This window comes from Kogia breviceps, chromosome 1, assembly GCF_026419965.1.
Source record: "Kogia breviceps isolate mKogBre1 chromosome 1, mKogBre1 haplotype 1, whole genome shotgun sequence".
In the NCBI taxonomy this organism is placed as follows: domain Eukaryota; kingdom Metazoa; phylum Chordata; class Mammalia; order Artiodactyla; family Physeteridae; genus Kogia; species Kogia breviceps.
Window position 1 is genome coordinate 90,429,107 of NC_081310.1, and position 24,739 is coordinate 90,453,845.

Sequence of the window (24,739 nt, forward strand, 5' to 3'; positions counted from 1 at the left end):
CTCACCAGAAAAGATACCCCACATCCAAAGACAAAGGAGAAACCATAGTGAGGCAGTAGGAGGGGTGCAATCACAATAAAATGAAATCCTATAATGGCTGGGTGGGTGATTCACAAACTGGAGATCACTTATACCACAGAAGTCCACCCACTGGAGAGAAGGTTCTGAGCCCCACGTCAGGCTTCCCCTGGGGGTCTGGAAACAGGAGGAAGAATTCCTAGAGAATCAGACTTTGAAGGCTAGCGGGACATGATTGAAGGACTTTGACAGGACAGGAGGAAACAGACATTCCACTGTTGGAGGGCACACACAAAGTAGTGTCTGCATTGGGACCCAGGCGGAGGAGCAGTGACCTCATAGGAGACTGAACCAGACCTACCTGCTAGTGTTGGAGGGTATCTTGTGGAGGTGGGGGGTGGCTGTGGCTCACCGTGGGGACAAGGACACTGGCCACAGAACTTCTGGGAAGTACTCCTTGGCATGAGACCTCCCAGAGTCTGCTATTAACCCCACCAAAGAGCCAAGGTAGGCTTCATTGTTGTGTCTCCTCAGGCCAAACAACCAACAGGAGGTAACCTAGCCCCACCCATCAGCAGACAAGTGGTTTAAACTTTTACTGAGCTCTTCCCACCAGAGCAACAGCCAGATCTACCCACCACCAGTCCCTCCCATCAGGAAGCTTTCTCAATCCTCTTAGATAGCCTCATCCACCAGAGGGCAGACAGCAGAATCAAGAACTACAGTTCTGCAGCCTATGGAAGGAAAACCACATTCACAGAAAGACAGACTAAATGAAAAGTCAGAGAACTTTCTACGAGATGAAGGAACAAGATAAAACCCCAGAAAAACAACTAAAAGAAGTGGAGATAGGCAACATTCCAGAAAAAGAATTCAGAATAATGATAGTGAAGATGATACAGGACATTGAAAAAAGAGTGGAGGCAAAGATCAAAAACATGCAAGAGGGCTTCCCTGGTGGCGCAGTGGTTTAGAGTCTGCCTGCTGATGCAGGGGACATGGGTTCTTGCCCTGGTCTGAGAAGATCCCACATGCCACAGAGTGGCTAGGCCCGTGAGCCATGGCCATTGAGTCTGTGCATCCAGAGTCTGTGCTCCACAACAGTGAGAGGCCTGTGTACCGCAAAAAAAAAAAAAAAAAAAAAAAAAAAAAAATGCAAGAAATGTTTAACAAACACCTAGAAGAATTAAAGGACAAACAACTAGAAGAATTAAAAAACAAACAAACAGAGATGAACAATACAATAACTGAAATGAAAAATACACTAGAAGGAATCATTAGCAGAATAACTGAGGCAGAAGAACAGATAAGTGACCTGGAAGACAGAAAGGTAGAATTCACTGCCATGGAAAAGAATAAAGAAAAAAGAATGAAAATAAATGAAGACAGCCTAAGAGACCTCTGGGACAACATTAAATGCAACAACATTTGCATTATAGGGGTCCCAGAAGGAGAAAAGAGAGAGAAAGGACCCAAGAAAATATTTGAAGAGATTATAGTCAAAAACTTCCCTAACATGGGAAAGGAAATTGCCACCCAAGTCCAGGAAGTGCAGAGAGTCCCAGGCAGGAAAAACCCATGGAGAAACATGCCTAGACACATAGTAATCAAATTGACAAAAATTAAAGACAAAGAAAAATTATTGAAAGCAACAAGAGAAAAATGACAAATAACATACAAGGGAACTCCCATAAGTGTAACAGCTGATTTCTCAGCACAAATTCTACAAGCCAGAAGACAGTGGCCCGATATATTTAAAGTGATGAAAGGGAAGAAACTACAACCAAGATTACTCTACCCAGCAAGGATCTCATTCAGATTCGATGGAGAAATCAAAAGCTTTACAGACAAGCAACCAGCTAAGCGAATTCAGCACTAACAAACAAGCTCTACAACAAATGCTAAAGGAACTTCTCTAAGTGGGAAATACAAGAGAAGAAAAGGACCTAAACAAGAAACCCATAACAATTAAGAAAATGGTAATACATACATATCGATAATAACCTTAAATGTGAATGGATTAAATGCTCCAACCAAAAGACACAGGCTTACTGAATGGATACAAAAACAAGACCCATATATATGCTGTCTACAAGAGACCCACTTCAGACCTAGGGACACATACAGGCTGAAAGTGAGGGGATAGAAAAAGATATTCCATGCAAATGGAAATCAAAAGAAAGCTGGAGTAGCAATACTCGTAGCAGATAAAATAGACTTTAAAATAAAGACTGTTACAAGAGACAAGGAAGGACACTATGTAATGATCAAGGGTCAATCCAAGAAGCTATAACATTATAAATATATATGCACCCAACATAGGAGCACCTCAATACATAAGGCAACTGCTAACAGCTATAAAAGAGGAAATTGACAGTAACACAGTAATAGTAGGGGACTTCAACACCACACTTACACCAATGGACATATGATCCAGACAGAAAATTAATAAGGAAATACAAGCTTTAAATGAGACAATAGACCAGACAGATTTAATTGATATTTATAGGACATTCCATACAAAAACACCAGATTACACTTTCTTCTCAAGTGCACACAGAAAATTCTCTAGGATAGAGCACATCTTGGGTCACAAATCAAGCCTCAGTAAATTTAAGAAAATTGAAATCATATCAAGCATCTTTTCCGACCACAAGGTTATGAGATTAGAAATCAATTACAGGGAAAAAAATCGTGAAAAACACAAACACATGGAGGCTAAACAATATGTTACTAAACAACCAAGAGATCATTGAAGAAATCAAAGAGGAAATCAAAAAATACCTAGGGAGAAATGACAATGAAAACACGATGATCCAAAACCTATCAGATGCAGCAAAAGCAGTTCTAAGAGGGAAGTTTATAGCAATACAAGCCTACCTCAAGAAACAAGAAAAATCTCAAATAAACAATCTAACTTTACATCTAAAGGAAAGAAGAACAAAGCACAAAGTTAGTAGAAGGAGAGAACTCATAAAGATTCAGAACACAAATAAATGAAATAGAAACAAAGAATACAATAGCAAAGATCAGTAAAACTAAAAGCTGGTTCTTTGAGAAGATAAACAAAATTGATGAACCTTTAGCTGTACTCATAAGAAAAAGAGGGAGAGGACTCAAATCAATAAATTTAGAAATGAAAAAGGAGAAATTACAGTGGACACCACAGATACAAAGCAGCATAAGAGACTACTACAAGCAACTCTATGCCAATAAAATGGGCAACCTGGAAGAAATGAACAAATTCTTAGAAAGGTATAACCTCCCAAAACTGAACCAGGAAGAATAGAAAATATGAACAGACCAATCACAAGTACTGAAATTGAAACTGTGATTAAAAAGCTTCCAACAAACAAAAGTCCAGGACCAGATGGCTTCTCAGGTGAATTCTATCAAACATTTAGAGAAGAGCTAGCACCCATCCTTCTCAAACTCTTCCAAAAATTTGTAGAGGAAGGAACACTCCCAAATTCATTCTATGAGGCCACCACCACCCTGACACCAAAACCAGACAAAGATACTACAAAAAAAGAAAATTACAGACCATTATCACTGATTAATATAGATGCAAATTCCTCAACAAAATACTAGCAAACAGAATCCAACAACACATTAAAAGGATCATACACCATGGTCAAGTGGAATTTATCCCAGGGATGCAAGGATGCTTCAATATATGCAAATCAATCAATGTGACACACCATATTAACAAACAAGAATAAAAACCATATGATCATCTCAATAGATGTAGAAAAAGCTTGGGACAAAATTCAACACGAATTTATGATAAAAACTCTCCAGAAAGTGGGCATAGAGGGAACCTACCTCAACATAATAAAGGCCATATATGACAAACCCACAGCAAACATCATTCTCAATGGTGAAAAACTGAAAGCATTTCCTCTAAGATTAGGAACAAGACAAGGATGTCCACTCTCACCACTATTATTCAACATAGTTTTGGAAGTCCTAGCCATGGCAATCAAAGAAGAAAGAGAAATAAAAGGAATACAAATTGGAAAAGAGAAGTAAAACTGTCACTGTTTGCAGATGAGATGATACTATACATAGAGAACCCTAAAGATGCCACTAGAAAATTACTAGAGATAATCAATGAATTTGGTAAATTAACAGGATACAAAATTAATGAACAGAAATCTCTTGCATTCCTATACACTAACAATGAAAGATCAGAAAGAGAAATTAAGGAAACAATCCCATTCACCACTGCAACAAAAAGAGTAAAATACCTAGGAATAAACCTACCTAAGGAGGTAAAAGACCTGTACTCAGAAAACTATAAGATACTGATGAAAGAAATCAGATGACACAAACAGATGGAGAGATATACCATGTTCTTGGACTGGAAGAATCAATATTGTGAGAATGACTATACTACCCAAAGCAATCTACAGATTAAATGCAATCCCTATAAAATTACCAATGGAATTTTTCACAGAACCAGAACAAAAAAATCTTAAAATTTTTATGGAAACACAAAAGAACCCAAATAGGCAAAGCAATCTTGAGAAAGAAAAATGGAGCAGGAGGAATCAGACTCCTTGACTTCAGACTATACTACAAAGCTACAGTAATCAAGACAGTATGGTACTGGCACAAAAACAGAAATATAGATCAATGGAACAGGATAGAAAGCCCAGAGATAAACCCGTGTACGTATGGTCAACTAATCTATGACAAAGGAGGCATAATATACAATGGAGAAAAGACAGTCTCTTCAATAATTGGTGCTGGGAAAACTGGACAGCTACTTGTAAAAGAATGAAATTAGAACACTCCCAAACACCATGCACAAAAATAAACTCAAAATGGATTAAAGACCTAAATTTAAGACTGGACACTATAAAACTCTTAGAGGAAAACATAGGCAGAACACTCTATGACATAAATCACAGCAAGATCTTTTCTGATCCACCTCCTAGAGTAATGGAAATAAAAACAAAAATAAACAAATGGGACCTAATGAAACAAAAGCTTTTGCAAAGCAAAGGAAACTACAAACAAGACGTAAAGGCAACCCTCAGAAGGGGAGAAAATATTTGCAAATGAATCAATGGACAAAGGATTAATCTCCCAAACATATAAAGAGCTCATGCAGCTCAATATTAAAAAAACAAACAACCCAATCCAAAAATGGGCACAAGAGCTAAATCGACATTTCTCCAAAGAAGATATACAGATGGCCAAGATGCACATGAAAAGCTGCTCAACATCACTAATTATTAGAGAAATGCAAATCAAAACTACAATGAGGTATCACCTCACACCAATTAGAATGGCCATCATTTAAAAATCTACAAACAACAAATGCTGGAGAGGCTGTGGAGAAAAGGGAACCGTCTTGCACTGTTGGTGGGAATGTAAACTGATACAGCCACTATGGAGAACAGTATGGAGGTTCCTTAAAAAACTAAAAATAGAATTACCATATGACCCAGCAATCCCACTACTGGGCATATACCCTGAGAAAACCATAATTTAAAAAGACACATGCACCCCAATGTTCATTGCAGCACTATTTACAATAGCCAGGTCATGGAAGCAACATAAATGCCCATCAACAGATGAATGGATAAGGAAGATATGGTACCTATACACAATGGAATATTACTCAGCCATGAAAAGGAACAAAATTGGGTCATTTGTAGAGACATGGATAGATCTAAAGACTGTCATACAGAGTGAAGTAAGTCAGAAAGAGAAAACAAATATCGTATATTAATGCATATATGTGGAACCTAGCAAAATGGTACAGATGAACAGGTTTGCTGGGCAGAAATTAAGACACAGATGCAGAGAAGAAACGTATGGACATCAAGGTGGGAAAGTGGTGGGGGTGGGGGTGATCATAGGATGAATTGGGAGATTGAGATTGACATATATATACTAATATGTATAAAATAGATAACTAATAAGAACCTGCTGTATAAAAAATAAATAAAATTAAATTTAAAAATTAAAAAAAAACAAAACAGAGAGGAAACAGTGAAAGCAAGGTCACAATGCACAGTAGTGACTTCAGGGTTTTCCATCAAGTCATTTAGAAAGCCCTGGTTTAGCTCACTCCTGCTCCCTCCTGGTGCCAGCTGGCAAATTCAGCCAATTTACTAGTCAGTTGGGGTTTTTTGTTGTTTTTGTTTGTTATAAATTTATATTTTTAACATCTTTATTGGAGTATAATTGCTTTACAATGGTGTGTTAGTTTCTGCTTTACAACAAAGTGAATCAGTTATACATATACATATGTTCCCATATCTCTTCCCTCTTGCATCTCCCTCCCTCCCACCCTCCCTATCCCACCCCTCTAGGTGGTCACAAACCACCTAGCTGATCTCCCTGTGCCATGTGGCTGCTTCCCACTAGCTAACCACCCTACGTTTGGTAGTGTATATTTGTCCATGCCACTCTCTCACTTTGTCACAGCTTACCCTTCCCCCTCCCCATATCCTCAAAACCATGCTCTAGTAGGTCTGTGTTTTATTCCCGTCCTACCCTTAGGCTCTTCATGACATTTTTTTCTTAGATTCCATATATATGTGTTAGCATACAGTATTTGTTTCTCTTCTTCTGACTTACTTCACTCTGTATGACAGACTCCAGGTCCATCCACCTCACTACAAATAACTCAGTTTCGTCTCTTTTTATGGCTGAGTAATATTCCACTGTATATATGTGCCACATCTCCTTTATCCATTCATCTGTTGATGGACACTTAGGTTGCTTCCATGTCCTGGCTATTGTAAATAGATCTTCAATGAACATTTTGGTACATGACTCTTTTTGACTTATGGTTTTCTCAGGGTATATGCCCAGTAGTGGGATTGTTGGGTCATATGGTAGTTCTATTTGTAGTTTTTTAAGGAACCTCCATACTGTTCTCCATAGTGGCTGTATCAATTTTATAGATTTATTTATTTATTTATTTTGGCTGCATTGTGTCTTTGTTGCTCTGCGTGGGCTTTCTCTAGTTGCTGTGATTGGGAGCTACGTTTCATTGTGGTGCACAGGCTTCTCATCATGGTGGCTTCTCTTGTAGTGGAGCACAGGGTATAGGTGCACGGGCTCAGTAGTTGTGGTGCACGGGCTCAGTAGTTGTGGCTTGCAGGCTCTAGAGTGCAGGCTCAGTAGTTGTGCACATGGGCTTAGTTGCTCTGCAGCATGTGGGATCTTCCCAGACCAGGACTGGAACCTGTGTCCCCCTGCATTGGCAAGTGGATTCTTAACCACTGCGCCACCAGGGATGCCCCTTCTCTCTGAAAGTTTTGAGAATATTTTTTCTATTCCTCTTCTTTTTCTATGCACGATCTTGTGGCTGGAAGTGGGTGTTTTTCATTTATATTTCTGGGAATCAGATGGGCCCTTTGTGAAAGAGAAAACCACAGGCCCAAAATGATGTCACTGTGCTAAAACCCATGCCCACAAACATAGATTTAATATCTGACCTAATTGTAGTTATGACCTTCCCCAGGGACATAATCTTAATTAGCCAGTCTGGAATTTTCTGGTCAGTATCAGTGAGGTATTCTGTCACACTTGTTCTCTCCATCACCCTGTCAAAGGAAGAAGAGGTAGTCTGCATGACAGACCCTCACCTTCCTCCCAAAAGAAAGCGACCCAGCCTGAAACCATTCTTTCTTTTCTTTTACTGACAAATTCTTTGCCCAACACTCCTATAAAAACCCTCCGTTTTGTACAGCTCCTCAGAGCACCCTTCTATTTACTAGATGGTATGCCTATCTATACATGAGTCATTGAATAAAGACAATTAGATCTTCAAATTTACTCGGATTTTGTTTTTTTTAACACCTTTCAATTGAAAAACATGTTTTTTAGCTCTAAGGGGGAAAAATTGTATTATTTCTTTCTTAAATTTCTTCTCTCTGTTTTCTTGACTCTTTCTGGAACTTGTATTATTCAGATGTTAGGGTTGCTGGGCTGATTCTTTAACTGTCTTATCTTTTCTCTTTTATTTTTATCTCTTTGCCTTTTGCTCTGCTTTCTGAGTTCCTCAACTTAATTTCCAAAAATTCCATTGTTTTTTATTTATTTCTGTTATCATATACTTTTATTTTCTAGAATGTTTCCTTATTTTCTGATTTTTTCAGTTTTTCTTATTTAGCATTCTATTCCTTTTTTTTAAGGTTTTATTTTATTTTTTTCTTCCAGTTTTGAGATATAATTGACATACAGCACTGTATAAGTTTAAGGTATACACCATAATGATTTGACTTACACACATCATGAGATGATTACCACAATAAGTTTAGGGAACATCCATCATCTCATGTAGATATAAAATCTATTTTATAGAATTTTATTTTATAGAAAAATATAAAATGTTCTCTTTCTAAAGAAATAGAAAAAAAAACTTTTTTCCTAGGGATGAAAACGCTTAGGATTTACTGTCTTAACAACTTTTACATATAACATACAGCAGTGTTAATTATATTTACCATGCTATATATTACATCCCTAGTACTTATTTATCTTATAACTGGAAGTTTGTACTTTTTGACCACCAATTCATTCAATTCTCCCTCCCCCCACCTCAGTGTCTCGAGTAACCACAAATCTTCTCTCTTGAAGGAAGAACAAAAAAAACCCAAATTTAGCAGAAGGACAGAAATCATAAAGATCAGATCAGAAATAAATGAAAAAGAAATGAAGGAAACAATAGCAAAGATCAATAAAAGTAAAAGCTGGTTCTTTGAGACGATAAATAAAATTGATAAACCATTAGCCAGACTCATCAAGAAAAAAAGGCAGGAGACTCAAATCAATAGAATTAGAAATGAAAAAGGAGATGTAACAACTGACTCTGCAGAAATACAAAAGATTATTAGAGATTACTACAAGCAACTCTATGCCAATAAAATGGACAACCTGGAAGAAATGGACAAATTCTTAGAAATGCACAACCTGCCGAGATTGAACCAGGAAGAAATAGAAAATATGAACAGACCAATCACAAGCACTGAAATTGAAACTGTGATTAAAAATCTTCCAACAAACAAAAGCCCAGGACCAGATGGCTTCACAGGCGAATTCTATCAAACATTTAGAGAAGAGCTAACACCTATTCTTCTCAAACTCTTCCGAAACATAGCAGAGGGAGGAACACTCCCAAACTCATTCTATGAGGCCACCATCACCCTGATACCAAAACCAGACAAAGACATCACAAAGAAAGAAAACTACAGGCCAATATCACTGATGAACATAGATGCAAAAATCCTCAACAAAATCCTAGCAAACAGAATCCAACAGCACATTAAAAGGATCATACACCATGATCAAGTGGGGTTTATTCCAGGAATGCAAGGATTCTTCAATATACAGAAATCAATCAACGTGATACACCATATCAACAAACTGAAGGAGAAAAACCATATGATCATCTCAATAGATGCAGAGAAAGCTTTTGACAAAATTCAACACCCATTTATGATAAAAACCCTGCAGAAAGTAGGCATACAGGGAACTTTCCTCAATATAATAAAGGCCATATATGACAAACCCACAGCCAGCATTGTTCTCAATGGTGAAAAACTGAAACCATTTCCACTAAGATCAGGAACAAGACAAGGTTGCCCACTCACCACTCTTATTCAACCTAGTTTTGGAAGTTCTAGCCACAGCAATCAGAGAAAATAAAGAAATAAAAGGAATCCAAATAGGAAAAGAAGAAGAAAAGCTGTCACTGTTTGCAGATGATATGATACTATACATAGAGAATACTAAGGATGGTACCAGAAAACTACTAGAACTAATCAATGAATTTGGTAAAGTAGCAGGATACAAAATTAATGCACAGAAATCTCTGGCATTCTTATACACTAATGATGAAAAATCTGAGAGGGAAATTAAGAAAACACTCCCATTTACCATTGCAACAAAAAGAATTAAATATCTAGGAATAAACCTACCTAAGGAAACAAAAGACTTGTATGCAGAAAACTATAAGACACTGATGAAAGAAATTAAAGATGTTACAAATAGGTGGAGAAATATACCATGTTCTTGGATTGGAAGAATCAACATTGTGAAAATGACTCTATTACCCAAAGCAATCTACAGATTCAATGCAATCCCTATCAAATTACCACTGGCATTTTTTACAGAACTAGAACAAAGAATTTCACAATTTGTATGGAAACACAAAAGACCCCGAATAGCCAAAGCAATCTTGAGAACGAAAAATGGAGCTGGAGGAATCAGGCTCCCTGACTTCAGACTATACTACAAGTCCACAGTAATCAAGAGAGTATGGTAGTGGCACCAAAACAGAAATATAGATCAATGGAACAGGATAGAAAGCCCAGAGATAAACCCACACACATATGGTCACCTTATCTTTGATAAAGGAGGGAAGGATACACAGTGGAGACAAGACAGCCTCTTCAATAAGTGGTGCTGGGAAAACTGGACAGCTACCTGTAGAAGTATGAAATTAGAACACTCCCTAACACCATACACAAAAATAAACTCAAAATGGGTTAAAGACCTAAATGTAAGGCCAGACACTATCAAACTCTTAGAGGAAAACATAGGCAGAACACTCTATGACATAAACCACAGCAAGATCCTTTTTGACCCATCTCCTAGAGAAATGGAAATAAAAACCAAAATAAACAAATGGAATCTAATAAAACTTAAAAGCTTTTGTACAGCAAAGAATACCATAAACAAGACCAAAAGACAACCCTCAGAATGGGAGAAAATAGTTGCAAATGAAGCAACTGACAAAGGATTAATATCCAAAATTTATAAGCAACACATGCAGCTCAATAACAAAAAAACAAACAACCCAATCCAAAAATGGGCAGAACTAAATAGACATTTCTCCAAAGAAGATATACAGATTGCCAACAAACACATGAAAGAATGCTCAACATCATTAATCATTAAAGAAATGCAAATCAAAACTACAATGAGATATCATCTCACACCAGTCAGATTGGCCATCATCAAAAACTCTAGAAACAATAAATGCTGGAGAGGGTGTGGAGAAAAGGGAACACTCTTGCACTGCTGGTAGGAATGTAAAATGATACAGCCACTATGGAGAACAGTATGGAGGTTCCTTAAAAAACTACAAATAGAACTACCATATGACCCAGCAATCCCACTACTGGGCATATACCCTGAGAAAACCATAATTCAAAAAGAGTCATGTACCAAAATGTTTATTGCAGTTCTATTTATGATAGCCAGGACATGGAAGCAACCTAAGTGTCCATCAACAGATGAATGGATAAAGAAGATGTGGCACATATATACAATGAAATATTACTCAGCCATAAAAAGAAATGAAACTGAGTTATTTGTAATGAGGTGGATAGACCTGGAGTCTGTCATACAGAGTGAAGTAAATCAGAAGGAGAAAAACAAATACCGTATGCTAACACATATATATGGAATCTAAAAAAAAAAAAATGTCATGAAGAGATTAGTGGTAGGATGGGAATAAAACACAGACCTACTAGAGCATGGACTTGAGGATATGGGGAGGGGGAAGGGTAAGCTGTGACGGTGTGAGAGAGTGGCAGGGACATATACACACTACCAAAAGTAAATTAGATAGCTAGTGGGAAGCAGCCGCATAGCACAGGGAGTTCACCTCTGTGCTTTGTGACCACCTAGAGGGGTGGGATAGGGAGGGTGGGAGGGAGGGTGACACAAGAGGGAAGAGATATGGGAACATATGTATATGTATAACTAATTCACTTTGTTATAAAGGAGAAGCTAACACACTATTGTACAATAGTTATACTCAAATAAAGATGTTAAAAAAATTAAAATTAAAAAATCTTCTCTCTTTTTCTATAAGTTTGTTTGTTTGTTTTTGAGGTGTAATTGACCTACAACACTATGTTAGTTCCTGTTACACAACATAGTGATTTGGTATTTCTATACATTTCAAAATAATCACCAGGATAAGTCTAGTTACAATATGTCACCATTCAAAGATACATAGTTATTAACTATATTCTCCACACTGTACATAACTATTTATCTATCTATCTGTGATTGTTTTAAGTTGCTGATCTCTTAAGTTCAAATACATTTTAACAACCCTGAATTTTTATCCCCTCCTCACATTTACTGTTTTTGACATCATATTTTACATTTTTTTGTTTTGTGTATCCCTTAACAATTTATTGCAGGTAGGGATGATTCTACTACTTTTGTCTTTTACCTTTCCTACTCACTTTATACATGGCTGATCTACTACCTTTATTGTATATTTGCCTTCACCAATGAGATTTTTCCTTTCATAACTTTCATGTTTCTAGTTGTGGCCTTTCTTTTTCACTTAGTGAAGTCCCTTTAACATTTCTTATAAAGCTGGTGAGGTGTGAACTCTTTTAGCTTTTGCTTGTCTGTAACACTTTTGATTCTCCATTAAAACTGATTGAAAGCCTTGCTGGGTAGAGTATTCTTGGTTGTAGGTTTTTCCCTTTCATCACTTTAAATATATTGGGCCACTCCCTTTCGGCCTACAGTGTTTCTGCTGAAAAATCAGGTGATATATGGGAGTTTCCATGAATGTAACTTGTTGCTTTTCCTTGCTGCTTTTAATATTTTCTCTTTATCTTTAATTTTTGACATTTTAATTACAGTGCATCTTGGTGTGTTCCTCTTTGGGTTGATTCTGTTTGGGATTTCCTGGACCTGTGTGTCTGTTTCCTTTCTCATGTTAGGGAAGTTTTCAGCTATTATGACTTCAAAAATGTTCTCTGCCCCTTGCTCTCTCACTTCTCCTGAGACCCCTATAATGTGAATGTTAGTCTGCGTGGTATTGTCCCAGAGATCTCTTAAACTGCCCTCATTTCTTTTTATTCTTTAGTCTTTTTTTCTGTTCCTCTACACTGATTTCCCTTACTCTGTCTTCCAGATCTCTGAATCATCTAACCTCTGCATCATCCAGATCTCTGTATCATCTAACCTACTGTTGATTCCATCTAGTGTACTTTTCATTTCAGTTATTGTATTCTTCATCTCTGTTTGGTTCTTCTTCATATTTTCTAACTCTTTGTTAAAACTTCTAACTGTTCACTCTGTTCATCTATTCTTCTCCTGAGTTCTATGATGATATTTCTTTTTTTTTATGTTTATTTGGCTTCATCAGGTCTTAGTTGTGGTACATGGGATCTTAGTTGCGACACGTGGGATCTTTCACTGTGGTGCATCAGCTCTCCATTGCAATGCGCAGGCTTCTCTCTAGTTGCAGTGCACAGGCTCCAGAGCATGTGGGCTCATTAGTTGCAGTGCGTGGACCCTCTAGTTGTGGTGCATGGGCTCCAGAGAGTGCAGGCTCAGTAGCTGTGGTGTGCAGGCTTAGTTGCCCTGTAACCTGTGGGAACTTAGTTCCCCAACCAGGAATAGAACCCATGTCCCCTGCATTGGAAGGTGGATTCTTAACCACTGCACCACGAGGTAAGTCCCTATGATAATATTTCTGATCATTACCTTGACCTCTTTATTGGGTAGATTGCCTATCTCCACTTCACTCAGTTCTTCTGGGCTTTTATCTTGTTCCTTCCTTTTGAACACATTTCTCTGTCCCCTCATTTTGCCTAATTTGTTGTTTTTATTTCTATGTATCCAATAGATTGGCTACATTTCTTGACCTTGGAGAAGTGGCCTTTTGTAGGAGACATCCTATGTGTCCCAGCAACACACTCCCTTCTGATCACTGGAGCTATATGCTTTAGGGATGTTCCCTATCTGGGCTGTGTGGGTCCTTCTATTGCTGTGGTCTGACTACGGTGGGTGATCCTGTAGGTGTGACTGGCCCCCAGTTGATTGCCAGGTCCTGTCTTATGCAGAGGCTGCCAGCCACTAGTGGGCAGGTTTTATCATGAGGCTGCTGGCTGCAGGACCCCAGGAGGCCCAGTGGCTAGTCTTGGCCCACTTAGGTAGAGCTGGGTTCTGGAGTGTATGGTTACAGAACCAGGGGTCCCAGATCTAGTGTGGGCCTGCTGGTGAGTGGAGCTGGATCCTGGGGCAGCTGGCTAAGTGGTCTAAGGTCTCTTGGAGCTGGTATCAGCCTACTAGCAGGTATACAGCCTACTAGGCCCTCCTGGGCCTAGTGCAGGCTCACTGTGGGCAGAGCTGGGTCCCAGGTCTCTGCCATCAGGGCCCTAGAGATTCCCAGAGTTGGTGTTTCAGGCCACTGGTGGGCAGGGCTGGGGCGCAAGAAGTCCTGGAGCTGATGCCTACCCACTGGTGGGTGAGGCTGGTCCCAGGGCGAGTGCCAGCCCACTGGTGTGAGGGGCTGGCTGGGTCTTAGGCCCTCTTGTGGAAGTGGCTATGGGCTCAGGGGGTCTTTAGGACCAGGCCTGCTGGTAGGTGGGGCTGTGTCCCTGCCCAGCTAGCTTCTTGGCCTAGGGCATTCTAGTACTGTTGCCAACAGGCTGGTGGGCTAGGCCAGGTCCCTGCACTAATAAGCTAGAGGAAGGATTCCAAAATGACACTTGCCAGGCCAGCACCAGTGCCCAGATAGTAGAACAAGTTCCCTAAAATGGCTGCCACCTGTGTCTATGTCCCCAGGGTGAGTTCCAATGGCCTCCTGCTTCTCCAGAGGCTCTCCAAGGTCAGCAGGTAGGTCTGATGCACCCTGGGTCCCAGAGTACGTGAGATCCTGTGTGTCCACTTTAAGAGTGGAGTCTCTAAAAGGAACCCTCCTACACCATTGGTGGGAATTGGTGCAGCCACTATGCAAAACAGTATGGAAGTTCCTCAAAAAACTAAAATTAGAGTTGCCATATGATCCAGTAATCCCACTCCTGGTCATATATCCAGAAAAGATGAAAACTCTAATTTGAAAAGATACATGCACCCCAATGTTCATAGCAGCACTATTTACAGTAGCGAAGACATGGAAACAATCTCATCAATCGTCTCTCTGTAGTTATAATTTTGCTGTGCCTGTGGGAGGAGATGAGCTCAGGATCTTCCTACTCCTCCATTTTCCATTCTATTCCTTTTTTGTGTGGGGGGGGTATAGTTGTTTTACAATGTTGTGTTACTTTCTGCTGTACAGCAATGTGAATCAGCTATATGTATACATATATCACCTCTTTTTTGGATTTTCTTCCCATTTAGGTCAACACAGAGCACTGAGCAGAGTTCCCTGTGCCATACAGCAGGTTCTCATTAGCTACCTATTTTATACATAGTAGTGTAAATATGTCAGTCCCAATCTCCCAATTCATCCCACCCCCCCTTTCCCCCTTTGGTGTCCATACATTTGTTCTCAACATCTGTGTGTCTCTATTTCTGCCTTGCAAACAAGTTCATCTGTATGATTTTTCTAGAATCCATATATATGCATGAACATACAAAATTTGTTTTTCACTTTCTGACTTACTTTGCTTTGTATGACAGTCTCTAGGCCCATCCACATCTCTACAAATGACCCGTTTTGTTCATTTTTATGGCTGAGTAATATTCCATTGCATATATGTACCATACTTTCTTTATCCATTAGTCAATCGATGGGCATTTAGGTTGCTTCCATGACCTGGCTATTGTAAATAGTGCTGCAGTGAACATTGGGGTTCATGTGACTTTTTGAATTATGGTTTTCTCAGGGTATATGACCAGTACTGGGATTGTTGGGTCATATGGTAATTCTATTTTTAGTTTATTAAGGAACCTCCATACTGTTTTCCATTGCGGCTGTATGAGTTTACATTCCCACCAACAGTGCCAGAGGGTACCCTTTTCTCCACACCCTCTCCAGCATTTGTTGTTTGTAGATTTTTTAATGATGGCCATTCTAATTGGTGTGAGGTGATACCTCATTGTAGTTTTGATTTGCATTTCTCTAATAATTAGTGATCTTTTCCAGCACCTGTGGCCAACTGTATGTCTTCTTTGGAGAAATGTCTGTTTAGGTCTTCAGCCCATTTTTGGATTGGGTTATTTGTTTTTTTGGTATTGAGCTGCATGAGCTGTTTGAATATTTTGGAGATTAATCCCTATCAGTTGCTTTGTTTGCAAATATTTTCTCCCATTCTGAGGGTTGTCTTTTCTTCTTGTTTATGGTTTCCTTTGCTGTGCAAAAGCTTTTAAGTTTCATTAAGTCCCATTTATTTATTTTTGTTTTTATTCTCATTATTCTAGGAGGTGGGTCAAAAAAGATCTTGCTGTGATTTATGTCAAAGAGTGTTCTGCCTATGTTTTCCTCTAAGAGTTTGATAGTGTCTGGCCTTACATTTAGGTCTTTAGCCCATTTTGAGTTTATTTTTGTGTATGGTGTTAGGGAGTGTTCTAATTTCATACTTCTACAGGTAGCTGTCCAGTTTTCCCAGCACCACTTATTGAAGAGGCTGTCTTGTCTCCACTGTGTATCCTTCCCTCCTTTATCAAAGATAAGGTGACAATATGTGTGTGGGTTTACCTCTGGACTTTCTATCCTGTTCCATTGATCTATATTTCTGTTTTTGTGCCAGTACCATACTGTCTTGATTACTGTAGCTTTGTAGTATAGTCTGAAGTCAAGGAGTCTGATTCCTCCTGCTCCATTTTTCTTTCTCAAGATTGCTTTGCCTATTTGGGTTCTTTTGTGTTTCCATAAAAATTTTAAGATTTTTTTGTTCTGGTTCTGTGAAAAATTCCATTGGTAATTTTATAGGGATTGCATTTAATCTGTAGATTGCTTTGGGTAGTATAGTCATTCTCACAATATTGATTCTTCCAGTCCAAGAACATGGTATATCTCTCCATCTGTTTGTGTCATCTGATTTCTTTCATCAGTATCTTATAGTTTTCTGAGTACAGGTCTTTTACCTCCTTAGGTAGGTTTATTCCTAGGTATTTTACTCTTTTTGTTGCAGTGGTGAATGGGATTGTTTCCTTAATTTCTCTTTCTGATCTTTCATTGTTAGTGTATAGGAATGCAAGAGATTTCTGTTCATTAATTTTGTATCCTGCTAATTTACCAAATTCATTGATTAGTAATTTTCTGGTGGCATCTTTAGGATTTTCTATGTATAGTACCATGTCATCTACAAAGTGTGACAGTTTTACTTCTTTTCCAATTTGGATTCCTTTTATTTCTTTTTCTCCTCTGATTGCTGTGGCTAGGACTGCCAAAACTATGTTGAATACTAGTGGCCAGAGTGGATATCCTTGTCTTGTTCCTGACATTAGAGGAAATGCTTTCAGTTTTTCATCATTGAGAATGATGTTTGCTGTGGGTTTGTCATATATGGCCTTTTTTATGTTGAGGTAGGTTCCCTCTATGCCCAGTTTCTGGAGGGTTTTTATCATAAATTATTGTTGAATTTGTTGAAAGGTTTTTCTGCATCTATTGAGATGATCATATGGGGGGCTTTCTGTGTTTTTTTTTGGGGGGGTGCGGTATGCAGGCCTCTCACTGTTGTGGCCTCTCCCATTGCAGCGCACAGGCTCCCGACACGCAGGCTCAGTGGCCATGGCTCATGGGCACAGCTACTCCACGGCATGTGGGATCTTCCCAGACCAGGGCACGAACCCGTGTCCCCTGCATCGGCAGGCGGACTCTCAACCACTGTGCCACCAGGGAAGCCCCGATCATATGGTTTTTATTGTTCAATTTGTTAATATGGTGTATCACATTGATTGATTTACTGAAGAATCCTTGCACTCCTGGAATAAATCCCACTTGTTCATGGTGTGTGATCCTTTTAATGTGTTGTTGGATTCAGAGGCTAGTATTTTGTTGAGGATTTTTGCATCTATGTTCATCAGTGATATAGGCCTGTAATTTTCTTTTTTTGTGACACCTTTGTCTGGTTTTGGTATCAGAGTGACGATGGACTCATAGAATGAGTTTGGGAGTGGACTGGTCCTGGACTTTTGTTTGTTGGAAGATTTTTAATCACAGTTTCAATTTCATGACTCATGATTGCTCTCTCTCTTTTTTTTTTTTTTTTTTTTTTTTGCGGTACACGGGCCTCTCACTGTTGTGGCCTCTCCCGTTGCGGAGCACAGGCTCCGGACGCGCAGGCTCAGTGGCCATGGCTCACGGGCCCAGCCGCTCCGCGGCATGTGGGATCTTCCCAGACCGGGGCATGAACCCGCGTCCCCTGCATCGGCAGGCAGACTCTCAACCACTGTGCCACCAGGGAAGCCCTGGTCTCTTCATATTTTCTATTTCCTCCTGGCTCAGTCTTGGAAGACTGTACCTTTTTAAGAATTTGTCCATTTCTTCCAGGTTGTCCATTTTATTGGCATATAACTATATGTAGTAGTCTCATGATTCTTTGTATTTCTACAGTGTCAGTGGGAACTTCTCCTTTTTCATTTCTAATTTTATCGATTTGAGTCCTCTCCCTTTTTTTCTTGATGAATCTGGTTAAAAGTTTTGTCAATTTTGTTTACCTTCTCAAAGAACCAGCTTTTAGTTTTACTATCTTTGCTAGCATTTCCTTCATTTCTTTTTCATTTATTTCTGCTCTGATCTTTATGATTTCTTTCCTTCTGCTAACTTTGGAGTGTGTTTTCTCTTCTTTCTCTAATTGCTTTAGGTGTAAGGTTAGGTTGTTTATTTGAGATTTTTCTTGTTTCTTGAGGTAGGATTGTATTGCTATAAACTTCCCTCTTAGAACTGATTTTGCTGCATCTCATATGTTTTGGGTCGTTGTGTTTTCATTGTCATTTTTTTCTAGGTATTTTTTTATTTCCTCTGATTTCTTCAGTGATCTCTTGGTTATTTAGTAACATATTGTTTAGCCTCCATGTGTTTGTATTTTTCACATTTTTTCCAGTAATTTATTTCTAGTTTCATAATGTTGCAGTCAGAAAAGATACTTGATACGATTTCAATTTTCTTAAATTAACCAAGGCTTGATTTGTGACCCAAGATATGATCTATCCTGGATAATGTTTCATGAGCACTTGAGAAGAAAATGTATTCTGTTGCTTTTGGATGGAATATCATCTAAATATCAATTAAATCTATCTGGTCTTTTGTGTCAATTAAAGCTTGTGTTTCCCTATTTTCTGTCTGGATGGTCTGTCCATTGGTGTAAGTGGGGGTGTTAAAGTCCCCCACTATCATTGTGTTACTGTCAATTTCCCCTTTTATGGCTGTTAGCATTTGCCTTATGTTTTAAGGTGCTCCTATGTTGGGTGCCTATATATTTATAACTGTTTTATCATCTTCTTGGATTGATCCCTTGATCATTATGTAGTATCCTTCCTTGTCTCTTGTAACAGTCTTTATTTTAAAGTCTATTTTGTCTGATATGAGTATTGCTTCTTCAGCTATTTTTTTGCATGGGATATCCATTTGCATGGAATATCATTTTCCATCCCCTCACTTTTAGTCTGTATGTGTCCCTAGGTCTGAAGTGGATTTCTTGTAGACAGCATATATACGGGGCTTGTTTTTCTATCCATTCAGCCAGTCTGTGTCTTTTGGTTGGAGCATTTAATCCATTTACATTTAAGGTAATTATCAATATGTATGTTCCTATTACCATTTTCTAAATTGTTTTGGGTTTGTTTTTGTAGGTCTTTTTCTTCTCTTGTATTTCCAACTTAGGGAAGTTCCTTTAGCATTTGTTGTAGAGCTGGTTTTGTGGTGCTGAATTCTCTTAGTTTTTCCTTGTCTGTAAAGCTGTTGTTTTCTCTGTCAAATCTGAATGAGAGCCTTGCTGGGTAGAGTAATCTTGGTTGTAGGTTTTTCCCTTTCATCAATTTAAATATATCCTGCCACTCCCCTCTGGCCTGCAGAGTTTCTGCTGAAAAATCTGCTGATAACTTTAGGGGGATTCCCTTATATGTTATTTGTTGCTTTACTCTTGCTGCTTTTAATATTTTTTCTTTTTATTTAATTTTTGTTAGTGTGATTAATATGCATCTCAACCTGTTTCTCCTTGAGTTTATCCTGTATGTGACTCTGCGCTTCCTGGACTTGATTGATTATTTCCTTTCCCATGTTAAGGAAGTTTTCAACTATAATCTCTTCAAATATTTTCTCAGACCCTTTCTCTCTCTTCTTCTTCTGGGACCCCTATAATTCAAATATTGGTGTGTTTAATGTTGTCCCAGAGGTCTCTGAGACTGTCCTCAATTCTTTTCATTCTTTTATCTTTATTCTGCTCCATGGCAGTTATTTCCACCATTCTATCTTCCAGCTCACTTATCCATTCTTCTGCCTCAGTTATTCTGCTATTGATTCCTTCTAGAGTATTTTTAATTTCAGTATTGTGTTGTTCATCACTGTTTGTTTGTTCTTTAGTTCTTCTAGGTCCTTGTTAAACATTTTTTTGTATTTTCTCCATTCTATTACCGATATTTTGGATCACTTTTACTATCATTACTCTGAATACTTTTTCAGGTAGATTATCTATTTGCTCTTCATTTATTTGATTTTGTGGGTTTTTATCTTGTTCCTTTGTCTGCAACATATTTCTCTGTCTTCTCATTTTGTTTAACTTGCTGTGTTTGGGGTCTCCTTTCAGCAGGCTGCTGGGATGTAGTTCCTCTTTCTTCTGGTGTCTGCCTCCAGTGGGTGAGGCTGGTTCAGTGGCTTGTGTAGGCTTCCTGGTGGGGGGACTGGTGCCTCCGTTCTGGTGGGTGGAGCTGGATCTTGTCCCTCTGATGGACAGGGCTGTGTCAGGTGGTGTGTTTTGGGGTGTCTATGAGCTTAGTATGGCTTTAGGCATCCTGTCTGCTAATGGGTGGGATTGTGTTCCTGTCTTGCTAGTTGTTTGGTGTGGGGCATCCAGCACTGGAGCTTGCGGCCCCTTGGGTGGAGCCGGGTTTTAGTGTTGAGATGGAGACCTCTGGGAGAGCTCTCACTGATTAATATTCCCTGGGATCAGGGGTTCTCTGGCGGTCCAGTGTCCTGGACTTGGCTCTCCCACCTCAGAGGTTCAGGCCCAAAGCCTGGCCAGAGAACTAAGACCCCACAAGCCACGTGGCTTGGAAGAAAAAAAGGAAAAAAGAAAGTCAACGAACAGACAAACAAAACCCCAAGTCAAATGGTAAAAGCAAAACCAAACAGGCAAAAACACACAAAGAAACGCATGGACACACAAAAACAGAAAATAAAAGGAAAGAGAGATAACTAAAAAGAAGAGAGCAACCAAACAGTAAATGAACCTGAAAACAAAAACAAACAATAAAAATGAAACTAACAAAGACAAAAAAACAAATAAAAAGCAGAAAGTAAAGTAAAAAAAGGCAAAGTAGCATAAAACAAGCACACAAAAAAGATCAAAAAATATAAAAACAAAAAAAGAAATAAGAAAATAAAAGGAAAAAAAAACAAGATAAAAGTCAAGTAAAAATAGAAAATATAGTTTAAAAAAGAGAAAATCAAAGCCAAACAAAGAAAAAAAACAAGGAAAAAACACAATATAACAAAAAAGTAAAGTAAAAATAGAAAAAAATTAAAATATATTAAAAATAAAAGCATAAAAAATTAAAAACATATGTAAAAAATAAAAGAATAAGAAAAAGGACAACAACAGAAAAAAAAATCAAAAATAATTGTAAAAATGATAGCATTTTCCTGAGGCTTCAGCTGTCAGTGTCCTTGCCCCTTCAGTGAGCCATAGTGAATCCCCGCCTCCACCTGAAGTCCTCCAAAACCGCTAGGTAGTTCTCTGGAACAGCTGTAGGCACTTTGGGGCCAGCTCAAACTCCGAACTGTCCCAACTCTTGCGTGTCCTTGCCTCCAAAGTCCTCAGTTACCTGCAAAGTCCACAGCCTTAATTGTGGGAACACTTGTCTATTCAGATATTCTATAGATGCAAGCCGATTGTGGGGATTTAATCAGCTGCTCCTGAGGCTGCACAGAGAGATTTCCCTTCTTCTTTGGTTGCACTGCCCCTGGGGCTCAGCTTTGGTTTTGGCCCCACCTCTGCTTGTGGATCACCCTCAGGCATCTGTTCCCCACCCAGGCAAGAGGGGGCGAAAGCAGCAGCTGATTAGGGCTCACTTGCTCACTCAGGCCAGGGAGAGGGAGGGATACGACAGTCACAACTGGGATGTGTGAGGACTGCCTGTGGTGGCAGAGGCCAGCAGGAAGTTGCAACAGCCTGAGGTGTGCTATGAGCTCTCCTGGGGAATTTGGCCCCAGATCGCAGGGCCCTCGGCAGTGGCAGGCTGTGCAGGCTACAGGACCCTTGGTGGTAGGGGCAGCAGCAGACCTTCCTCTGGGGTCCAAGATAGCAGCCGCAGCTCACGCCTGCCCCTGGAGCTTGTGTAGGCGGTGCCCTGCCACCTGTGAGTGCACAGAGATAGAAGCTCCTATGGCAGGCCTGCTCCTCTCCTTGTGCACCCCCCCAACAGTGGTCTCTTCCTCTCCGGCAGGCCCAGCTTTCTTCCCAGACTCCCTCAGCTGTAGCTCACTAAGCCCCCTCAGGCTGTCTTCACACAGCCAACCTCAGACCTCCGAAGCCCGAGCCTCAGCACTCAGCCACCACCCACCCCAGCGGGCAAGCAGACAAGCATCTCAGGCTGGGGAGTGCTGGTCAGCACTGACCCTCTGTGCAGGAGTCTCTCTGCTTTGCCCTCTGCACACTTGTTGCTGCGCTCTCCTCTGAGGATATGAAGCTCCCCCCTCAATCCCCGCCAGTGAGGGGGCTTCCTAGTGAGTGGAGACTTTTCCTCCTTCACAGATCCCTCCCAAAGGTACATGTCCCATCCTGATTCCTTTGTCTCTTTTTTTCTTCTTTTTTCCTTTGCCCTACCTGGTTACGTGGAGATTTTCTTGCCTTTTTGGAAGTTGAGGCCTTCTGCCAGCTTTCAATGGAGGTTCTGTGGGAGTTGTTCCACATATAGATGTATATTTGATATATCTGTGGGGAGAAGGTGAGTGCCACATTTTACTCCTTTGCCATCTTGAGAAGCTCCTCACTCCTTTTTAAAAATGTAATGTCTTATGTGTTTCTAAGAATATTAAATACAGGTTTAGGGGCTTTTATTTCATTTTCTCTTGCTCCCTGCATTATCTCTCTTCCAAGTTCCTTTCTTTTTTTAAATTGATTCTGTTTGTTTGGAGACTGTCTTTCTCAACTGAGGCTTTCCTCAAATATCTTGTGATTCCAACAACCCATTTATATTTCAGAATAAATCACTAACTACTTGATCAGAAGATTTGTGTGTAATGGGTGGAGTTTGTCAATCCTCATTGTAAGTGAAATAGGAAGCAGGGTAATCAGCTGAGAGTGAAAAAAGAGAAGGAGATGTTCAAGGTCTCTCTCACACCTAAATTATGATTTTGGCTCCATTGTTTATATATGGTTCAAACTCTAGATCAACCTATTTAGCACTACAGAGCAGCTTGCTGTCAGAACCTCCTAGAAAAGACTTCCTTGTTATTTTAACTTCTTTCTTTTGCTAGCTGTTGAGCACTCAAGGAAATTTTAGGCTAAAGATCCCATTTTCTTCTTCCTTTATCAAAAGCAGAAAGAAAAACACACACACACAATGGTATAGGTCCCAGATTTTTATGAAACTTCCTGGTAGTCTTCAAAATAAGAATGTACTCGGGCTTCCCTGGTGGCGCAGTGGTTGAGAGTCCGCCTGCCGATGCAGGGGACACGGGTTCGTGCCCCAGTCTGGGAAGATCCCACATGCCGCAGAGCGGCTAGGCCCATGAGCCATGGCCGCTGAGCCTGCGCGTCCAGAGCCTGTGCTCCACAACGGGAGAGGCCACAACAGTGAGAGGCCCGCGTACTGCAAAAAAAAAAAAAAAAAGAAAAGAATGTTCTCAACTCTAATCCATCTAGTTATATTCATGCATTAGAAAGTATTGAAATATCTACCACAAGCAAGTCAAGAACTCTATTACCCTTTGGGTTTACAGTTGTAAACAAAATAGATACAGTTCTTGTCTTCATGAGCTGAATGTCTTGTGGGGGAGACAGACAATAAACAAGTAAACTAATGTGGTGCTCCAAGGACAATGATGCTTCAAGGATAAAGGACGGTGCTGCCTGAAAAAGTGTCAGCGTTACACCCCCTACTGGACTCTTAATTGCCCTCCCCACCATGATTTAATGGTTATGAAAATCCTGAGCCCACCTGGGCAACAGGACCTGTCCCAAATAAGGAAAGGCATATGTCCTGTCCCACTCCCACCCTATAGAAGGAAGGTATATGTGCCTTGACCAATCAGTAAGTGAAATTTTCACCTTGGACCATTCCTCTGCTTTCTGGCTATAAAAACTGATCAATAGCACATGTTCAGGCTTGACTGTCCCAGACTGCTAGGAAGTCGACACGCTGTTCTGGCAGCAACGCTTCCCTCCAATAAATTCTATCTTCTTTACATTCTGCCTTGTGTCTAGAAATTATTTTCCAACCTGCGTTCAGACCACGACAACTAACAAATAAATATATATTTACAAATTGTGATAATTTGACAAAACTGAACTGGGTACAATGACTATGAATAAGAAGTAAGATCCTCTTCAATAAGGTGGTCAAAGGCTACTCCAAGGTGATGAAATTTAAGTTGAATCTGGGCCCTCTGAGCCTATTTACTTAAATTTTAACAAAAAATAATGTATATGCACAAAATTTAATAGTTTTATTAATTATGTTTTATCATTATATATTAACTATGTTTCAAACCATTCAATTTTTCTTATGTGAATAAGCCCACTTTTCTTTCTGAACACTTTAAAACACAGTTAAACAAGACATAAACAGATTATTTTAAACTGAAGATATGTAACAGTTTCTT